Source organism: Rutilus rutilus (genome assembly GCF_951802725.1).
Source record: "Rutilus rutilus genome assembly, chromosome: 10".
NCBI classification, from domain to species: Eukaryota; Metazoa; Chordata; class Actinopteri; order Cypriniformes; family Leuciscidae; genus Rutilus; species Rutilus rutilus.
The window spans coordinates 34817227-34826664 of record NC_140215.1 but is presented as its reverse complement, the minus strand read 5'-3'; the positions used below and the strand labels follow the sequence as shown (position 1 = coordinate 34826664).

The 9438-nt window shown below is 34.8% G+C and overlaps 1 long non-coding RNA gene across 2 annotated transcripts; it reads right to left on the bottom strand.

Moving 5' to 3' along the window:
- Positions 1–978: 978 nt before the first annotated feature.
- LOC311299090 lies at positions 979–4583 on the bottom strand. 2 transcript variants are annotated; one of them, XR_014629062.1, is made up of 5 exons: positions 4499–4583; positions 3439–3472; positions 3094–3177; positions 2954–3006; positions 979–1532 (listed from the first exon to the last, which is right to left on the bottom strand). It is a non-coding gene; the product is annotated as an uncharacterized lncRNA (long non-coding RNA). The 2 variants fall into 2 exon arrangements; XR_014629063.1 differs by lacking the exon at positions 2954–3006 and having other exon boundaries at positions 1397–1532.
- Positions 4584–9438: the final 4855 nt, after the last annotated feature.

Below are 9438 nucleotides of genomic sequence, written 5' to 3'. Positions count from 1 at the left end.
GTTCGCACACTCTTCAGATTCAGAGGCGGCCAGAGACATCAAATCCAGTTCTTCCTCAGATCCGCCGAATAAGACCATGCCACTCGTGCCAGATGAGGGGCGTTGATCTTCGCGGGCTGAAATGACATTTGTCTGTGAAATTCACAGACATGAACCAATCAGGCTTCAGAATTCAGAGAAAACAGGAGTTTTCCCTATAAGCGTCAGACAACCGACGCAATGCGAGTGAACCGTATCGAAAGGGAACTCAGGATATTACTCAAACCTGCAATAATTAAATGTTAAATTACACAAATACTTTATGCATTTAATCTCACTTTATTAACAATGTCTTTGCTGCTGACCGTCAATAATCCAATTCAACCTATAGGAATCAGCCAAAATGACATTAGATAAACATCACATTCACAAGTTGAACTTTCTTCTCCTGCATCCTATTCTTCTGTGATCCAGAATGGCAGCAAATCAAGGGTTTGTTTGAGCGGCGCCCTCTACTGTACACTGAAAAAAATGATTCATTGAATTTACTAAAAAATTTTATCGTAAGTGGTTCCACGCAATGCATTTGTTTAAATGTAGGTACAATCAATTAAGTTGGACTTAATCAATTTTATTTAGTTACCTTAGTATAATTATTTTTTGTACTTCCACCCCTATTTAATCATGTTACTTCTACTAAACTCATTTAGTTGAATTTAATCAATTTTTTTTTGTAATTCCACCCGTTTAATCATCTTACTTCTACTTAAATTATTTATTTATTTTTATTGAGTAGTCAAAATTATTAAGCTAAATCTACTAGTTAAACATCTAGAGGTATTTAATTGACAGTATGAGGTTATTAAATGGCTTTCAAATACACAGAGAAATTACTTTAATATTTTAAACTTATCTTTAATGACTGCCATCAAATGTAGTGAACGTTTAATAAGTCCTTTTCTTTGTGAATTTAAAAATAAATAAATCATAAGTGGGAATAGGCCACAATACATTTGTTTTTTAATCATTAAAACAGTGCCAAAAGCTCAAATGTTGAAAAAAAGTGCCAACAAATAACATTGCATATTCATAAACATAAAAAATACATCACATGTGGAAACAGGAAACAGCACATTGTTTGTGAATCAATAAAACTGTACAACTCCTAAAAACAAAGTTCTCACATTTCATGCAACAAATTTCATGAGGCTGAACACTCATGCATGTTGCAAAATGATTACAGCATTACACTGTTTTTCAGTCTTTGAAATTTTGGAGGACAGCCTTTCAGAATCCATCTGCAGAATGACTTTCTGAACAAATTCAAAATAGTACTTGAGTTCTTTTGGGTATGCCAAATCAAATGCATAGATTGCACCCAGCATCATTGCACAGGCTTGTGCAAAAGATTTAATCTGCTCCAGAATCATTTCTCCTTCAATAACAATGCCGATGTCATCATACTCTCCAAGAACTCCCCTTTCCTTTTTAATCACGGTGATGCCCATGGTGATGTTTGCCAGGTCTTCCAAGAACTAATTTCTTTGAGTGTCCTATATTTAAATGACAAGAAACTGTTATTAGAAATTGTTTTTGATTCATAACTGTTTGAAAAGTCTATACAATCAAAGGAAATTAGGACCACAACATATATATATAATTATTAAAACAGTAAGATGTTTTAATTTTTTTTAAATATAAATAGAATATGCTGCAAAAGCAAAGAATCTGCAAGAGCTGCAGGATTTTTCTGAAGAACAGTGGGCAGTTTAACAGCTCTGGACAAAAAAGGCAAATAATTGTCACACACACACACACACACACACACACAAAACAGTTGTGGATCATTTAGGTAGTCATTTACAAAATTCATACATTATATAGTGTTTGTGCTGGTATCTTAAGCACATTGCGTTTGTCTATAATTGTAACAGCTTTTATTGTTATTAACTAAGCTCAGAAAACAACTAGTTTGGGAGTATACCGGTACCTATTTATCGGTGAAAGACCGTCTCGAGAAGACCGCAGAAGATCAACGCCTACTACATCATTACCACTGTGGCCCTGCTAAAACTGATTTGCGCATGAAAAGTAGTAGGTAAATAACATGCTTGACGCTAACACTGGATTGAGCAACTAAGCAATAAACATGCCTTTGAAGAGTGCAAAATAATGTGCAGTGCCAGGTAGTAGCATGAAAACAATCTGTTATTTAAACTGATTAAATTATATATAGAAAGCGATCAAAGAACGCTCCCTTTAAAATCGCTGGAGCTGTCAATCAAACAGCGCAAGTTTTAGGTGAGTTCTGAATCTGGACTCTTGCCAAATGTCCCATTATAATCAACTAACCTTTTATTTACATTGTGTTTGCACTGTTAGTTATGATGAAATCCTTTGTGAGCGCAAAAATCAAGTTGCAATGACTAGATCACAGCATTCACACTCTCATAATGTCTGTGATCGGCTACAATGCTCATCGTTAGGCTTGCACGATATTGAAGAAAAATGCAATATGCAATAGCTTGTTAGGCAATCAGTGGGTGCTTTCACTTAAGTCAATAATACAAAATAGGTGTGCAAGTTCCTCAAACCCAAACTGGGCTCAGGTGCAGGACAAAGGAGGCAAACTGAAGCAAAAAACTAAACGTAATGTCTGATGTCTAAGGAGCCGTTATATCAGTGTGCGGACATTACATTTAGTTTTTTTGCTTCCGTTTACACTTAAGCATCACAGCAAAGCGTTCAAATCAGAGGGCTAGAATCAGGGAAGGAAAAACTGATTTTATTTCTAAATTATGGCAATTTTAAGTAAAATCATACTGACATTGCAAGTGGAACTTTGCAACATTTATAAAACAAAATAATGCAGTTCATGACCCCTTTAAGACCCCTACTATGAGTGATGATAATAATAAAATTGATATATTATAATTATTATAATTTTAATTTATAATAATATAAAATTACTTACTGTGCAAAGTGTTGGAATAATAAAACTCCAGCAACTTAACATCCAATGTCGACCTAAGGTACAAAAAAAAAACACATCCTTAACCAGTAAACAGATTGTTTACTGTAATGAATGATGCTTCATAATGAAACATTACTTACTGTGCAAATCGTTTGAAAAAAACTCTGGGACTGGACTGAAAACGTGAACCTGGAATCTCTGCGTCACTCATGCGCAGACAGCACCTCAAATGAAAGCATGCAAGCACAAAATGATTATTATTGTTTGTTCTGGAATCTGGATACATTTTCATACCACACCATTAAAGCTAGTGAAACTAGGGGTTGTCTCAGTCAGTAGTAAAGATTAAAAAAGCATAATGTAACCAAATGTAAATGCTTTAGCGTTGAGCATATTATATTATGCTTCATAACCACTATTTTCTTTAACCAGTCAATAGATTGTTAACTGTAATGAATGATGCTCCATAATGAAACATTACTTACTGGAACCTCAGTGTCACGCATGCGCAGACAGCACCTCAAATGAAAGCAAGCACACATGATTATTATTGTTAGTTCAAGATATATACTGAACATACCACAACCACACAATAAAACTAGCGAAAATAGGAGATGTTTCAGTAGTAAAGATGTTTGCTTAAATCACAGGATCATAATTACAGGTACATATTTACAGGATCCCTATTGTTAACTTGTGTCACTGAAAGATTCAGAAATCCAATGCTATATTTTGAACTTTACCAATATGAAATTATCCACATAATTATAAAATACTACAGCACACACAGTCGTTGACTGACAAAGTAACTTACAAGGAAGCAGAAACACAATCTCCCCCTCATTGCTTCAAAAACCCATAATCGCTAACTGAAGTTTTAATTTTTCGGTAACATGCAAACCGTATAACGATTAACTTAGAGGCCTTTCCCACAGAAGTCGTTTTCCACTCCATAGTTTTTCTATGTAAGCACACGCTAAATTGACGTGTTTGCGCCGCGAGTTCACCAAAGTCTTTTTCAGCCACTGAAAACGCCAGGCGCTCGGCTAAAAACACCCAGCTGCTCTAAAAGAAATAATAGATCAAATATTACCCGTCCAGAACGATTTATATCTCACGTGTAACCACCAAAGACACATTAGAAGCCGCAGCAAATTCTTTAAGGACTTAGGTATAACCAGATTAACCGGGTGTATAACGTTAACGTAAACAGTCTGTTCGGAGGATGACGGTCTGGAGCTCAGAAAACGTTGAACAATTTTTAGGAGCTATCTTTATAAACAAAGACCATATTTGAAGTTTATAAAACTACATTCTCGCCTAAAATATCTTAAAAGTACATACCGTGACATAAAATCAGTAATATTTGAACAATTATGGTGTGCGCGCGCAAAGTATTTGACGGTCGCTGTGTGTTTTTGTCTAGATGCTATAACGTTAACTTTACATGTTCTGAATCTGAACCAGAGCATTTTATACTCTTTATACAACCAACAAACTATGTATTGTAATAAACAGTGATATATAATAAGAATTATTACTTACTGTGCAAATGGAATCAAAAAACTCCACCTCCAAAAAAATTCAACTCCGACTCTTGCACTGCTTGAAGAAGCTGACTGGAAAGGCGCCAAAGATGTGCGCATGCGCAAAGAACCAACTTAATTTTTTTTAAGTGACTTTAATTAATTCACATAGCTAGATTCAAAATGCATGTCATTCTCATAAAACCAATGATTTTTTTTTTATTAAAGTCAACAACTAAATTTAAATGATTTAAATGAGCAAAATTTCATTATGCTTAATTTAATTGGGGCCATAATCATTTTTTTCAGTGTACAGGCGTCATTTTGCATTTCCTTCAGCCTGAGGCTTATTCATTTCACTTTTGGTTTGAAAAGGCCTTTACATTTACCAAAAATAGAACTTTTGTTTATATATTTTATCATTATTACTGTGTGTGTGTGTGTGCGTGTGTTTGTGTGTGTGTGTGTGTGTCGCCCAGTGGCCCAGCTGGCTCTTTTCTCTGGCTGTGTGGTCTTAGCGAACATGATTCCTTCCTGTTTGAAGGGATTCAGAGATCTAAAGGTCATTAGTATTGTAGAGATTGATTTTCTGAGCTGATCTATAACAGTACTGATCTGTGTCTGCCACATTCAGCTGAGATTAACAGAATAATCTCTTTCTCTCTGGTCGCTTTCTCTTTATTTTTAATGAATAACATACATCATATACAATAGAAACAATATAGTTTAACAATATAATATATAATTTCTTTGTGTGAACCATCAGTGTGTGATTGAATGAACTGGTAACACTTTAAAATATAAGGTTCTTGTTAACTTGTTAACAGTTAGCATGAAATAACAATGACAAATTAATGTTCTTTAAATTAACTAATGAACGAATGTTCTAAAGAATCTAAGGGTTAGTTCACCCAAAAATGAAAATTCTGTTGTTAATAATTACTCAACCTCATGTTGTCCCAAAACCGTAAGACCTTCGTTCATCTTCGAAACACAAATGAAGATCTTTTTAATAGAGCTTTTTGTCACTCCATTGACAGTCTACACAACACTCAGATTTCTTTAAGTAGTTCTGAAGATGAAAGAAACGAAAATCTTGCTGGTTTGGAGCGACATAAGGGAAAGTAAATTATGACAGAATTTTCTTTGTTGGGTGAACTATCCCTTTAAAGTTCATTTCAACATTTACTAAAATCAAAAGTTGTATCTGTTAATATTGTTTAGTAGACCTGAGCTAACATGAACTAACAGTGAACAGTTGTATTACACTGACAAACTAACACATGTATTGCTCCTTAATGTTAGTTAATCCATTAACTATGTTAACAAATGGGACTTTACTGTAAAGTTTAACTAATGAACTCAAATACAGCACTACATTGTAAAGTTGTTGTTTTTACTACTTTAACTTTTTTTACAAATTGGTGGAATTCTTTAATTGTTTTCGTGCCATGAGTTTATAATAAATTAATTAATAATAAAACTTTCCTCATTATTAGGAACAAAAATGTAAGGGTTTGTGAAAGTCATGCAAGTTGCAACCATAAATTGGAGATTTTTTTTTTGGTGTGATTTCAGAAATCTAGTTTGCATATTCTCACTTGATTTCAAACTAAACAAAAAGTTGCCCTGTGTGTATCATCACCTTAGCAGTGATGGAAAAATCAGAAAGCTGTCCGTCATTTTGCCATAGGTCTACTCTACACTGAGGGTGATCTGATCAATGATTGTAACTTGTAGCTGTAATTCTCACCCCTGTCCACTTGGTGGCGAGTGCACTCTTGCAGACTATCAGCCAGGTTAATGGTCAACGAATGGCTTTTCTGAGTTATTGTTTACAAGGTTTTCTGACGTTTTTCTGCACTGATTGAGCGATTACATGAGAGACGTACGGATTTGGGTAAGTTGGACTGTATCTTTCAACATATTTCAACATGTTCATCCTTGTTTATTTCGCTCTGTAACGTAGTAAAAAGGATGATCGCGTTCACTCGCTTGAACTGAGGCGCTAGTGATCTTTCGCGCCACATTAAAGAGCGGCAAAACGGTAGGCTATTGTTTGAATTTTGTGATAAAATGGACAGAATTTGAAAGCTGAAACTTTCATATCAAAAGTAATAAAGCACAAAGCTTATTGCGATTTATTGGACAAACATTCATTGAAACCTAAAAAGTGAAGCACAGGCTCTGTTCAACTTTCTCTTCATAAATATGTCCATCATAAATAAAAACTGATTTAATTAGTGTTGACAATGTTTAAATGAAACAATAAAATTTTCATTTGATGCTCCAAATCTCCAATTTATGGTTGCAACTTGCATGATAGAGAGTGACTTTCACAAACCCTCAATAGATGTCCATCATAAATAAAAACTGATTTAATTAGTGTTGACAATGTTTAAATGAAACTGAAAATTGAGTGCTTTGCCCAGTATGTGTGTGTCCTGTTTATTTTTAAGCTAAATATCTTGTTAGCTTGGCAACATGTTAATATCAAAACTGCTAAGCCAGATTCCAAATTAGGCACTTATGAGGGTCCAAATCAGTCACTATGTTCATCACTTTGTCAGTCACGTTTAGGTTGTAGGCAAAGGAGATGCATGACAGAGAAATTACAGGCAAAACTTTTAATAAACAAGGAGAATATAGGCCTACACAAGGAAATATAAATGCTAACACCACTTAGCACGGGAAGAAAATTGACAAAGCACTGAAAAGAACATGGATACACAGTGTAAAATGGAAATTACTGATAGACAGGTGAACATAATCATTAAGGAGAAACAGTGAAGTTTTTCCTTTGAGTTTTCCACGTACAGGCGACACCATTGTCAAAACGGTCCTCATTCACACGGATCCATGAAAACGACTAAAAACACTGTATTCTGCTGCCATGCCATTAGATGCCATTAGTAATTCGCATGTGCATCACGTTATGGTTTTCAAAAACTTGCACTTTGAAACCCGTTTTCAAAAGTTTGTGTTTTCAGGCACCCAAAATTACTGCCCGTTGTCGTGTAAATAAACGGCCAAAACGCATAAAAAGGTTTACGGTTTAAGTTGAAAACAATGTCGTGTAAACAGCCCCCAAAACTGAAAGGGTAAAGATGAAACCAAGAACAAAAACAAGACAATAGACATATCCCTGACAGTTTAAAGTACATTTATTTTAAATCATTACGTTTTAGTAATCATTTTGTCATGCTTTTAAGAAGTACACTTATTTTGATGTGTTGACTAACATACTAAAGCACATGTGATTATAATTTTAACTGTAGTGTGTTATTCAATATTGCATTTAAAGTTACTATTTTAAATGTATTAAATTGCGATTTTATCATTACAAATGTGAAATTAAAAATATATTTAAATACACAACAAACTAGTTTCAATAGAAATGTCGTTAAAGTATTTTAATGTCATTTTAGTTTACCATAAAAGTTTATCATAAATGGTTGTCTGTGCATTCAGCAGAACAACCATTCTTCGAAGACAAGAGAAGTAATTATAAAATTACATATAAAGGTTTGCTTAAGGCCTACTTAAGTGGGTCAAAAAAGCACTTAAAAGTTCAGCTAATTGCACTTAATTAATATACATTTTTCAATATTAGATTTTTTTTTTTTTAAGTTAACATTAAACGTTTGAAAACATAAATTTCACATTTAAAGGGTTAGTTCACCCAAAAATGAAAATTCTGTCAGTAATCACTCACCCTCATGTTGTTCCAACCCCGTAAGACCTTCGTTCATCTTCGGAACACAAATTAAGATATTTTTGATTAAATCTGAGAGCTGGATCACTCCTCCATAGGCTTCTAAGACACTATAACTTGCTGGCCCAGAAAATGTATTAAAGACATCGTTAATATAGTTATATAAAGCGTATCTATGTTGCACGTCACCACGTAGGCTCACTATTGGGCGACGCTGGTCATGTGTGTGATTACGTGGTGACGTGCAACACAGACGCGCTACGCTTAAACACTACGTGAAAAGACTCGAGGCCCAGAGAGAAGGAAATGAAAAGTGGAATAAAGTCGTTATTTTTGTTTGTTTTTGCGCACAAAAAGTATTCTCGTCGCTTTATAAACTTAAGATTGAGCCACTGGAGTCACTTGGACTATATTAACGATGTCTTTAATACATTTTCTGGGCCAGCACGTTATAGTGTTTTAGAAGCCTATGGAGGAGTGATCCAGCTCTCAGATTTAATCAAAAATATCTTAATTTGTGTTCCGAAGATGAACGAAGGTCTTACGGGGTTGGAACAACATGAGGGTGAGTAATTACTGACAGAATTTTCATTTTTGGGTGAACTAAGTCTACTTCTTTGTATAACAAATTCCCTGTATAACAACTTTCTGTTTGTCTATAATGCAGTGCATTATAAATCTCTGTAATCTAGCAGAATTTTAGCCCAATGACACTGAAGCTTTGTAAAACGATCCACAAGCTCATAAATGAGTCTCCACAACTCAGAGTAAAACAGAGAGACAGCAAGAGAACGGAGATGAGTCTGTTTTCTCGTATAGACATGAAAGATTCCCCTAGGAGCGATGAAATGTGTTTTTGACTGGAAACTAGAAATACTCAGGCATAATAATACGAATATCACAGAGTGAATCATCAAGCCAATCGATGCGCTGAATTCATTAAGCTTGAGCTCACCCAGGTGAAAAGAGAAAATGACCTGCAGAGGCAGAGAGGTGTTGTCACATGACCAGTGTTTATATGTGTGTGTGTGTGTGTGTGTATCTATCCCAGTGAGGACTTCAACCTGAATGCACAGAGACTCATGAGGACTCGTGTCACCGTGGGGATCTAAACTTTTTGGTCCCATTGAATCATACTAAATGATGCTTTTTAAAAATGTAAAAATGCAGAAAGTTTTGTGTGATGGGTAGGTTTAGGGGTAGGGTTAGTGTGTGTGTGTGATGGGTAGATTTAGGGGTAGGGT